Source organism: Myotis daubentonii, chromosome 15 (assembly GCF_963259705.1).
Source record: "Myotis daubentonii chromosome 15, mMyoDau2.1, whole genome shotgun sequence".
Taxonomy (NCBI): Eukaryota; Metazoa; Chordata; class Mammalia; order Chiroptera; family Vespertilionidae; genus Myotis; species Myotis daubentonii.
The window spans coordinates 19,921,021-19,921,348 of NC_081854.1; positions in this window are offsets into that span (position 1 = coordinate 19,921,021).

Here is a 328-nt window from a genome sequence, read left to right on the forward strand (position 1 = left end):
GTCCCGCTCCAGGCCGGCAGTCTGTCCAGTGGGTCCGGCTCTGCGCCGCCCGCCCCACGACCCCGCCCGAGGCCAACTCATTTTCTCCGAGTCCCGGTCGCGGGCTTCGAACTTCTCGCCAATCAGAGCCCGGTGCCGCCAGGGGCGCTGCCTCCGAGGCCAATAAGAAGGCGGTAGGGGCGGGGCTAGAGGGACAGGTGTTGGGCGGGGGGCGCTGGGGCCTGCCTGGAGTTCTCAGGGGTGTGTGTGTGTGTGTGTGTGTGTGTGTGTGTGTGTGTGTGTGTGTGTGTGTGTGTGTGTGTGTTGGGGGGACGGGAGTCGGTGGAAC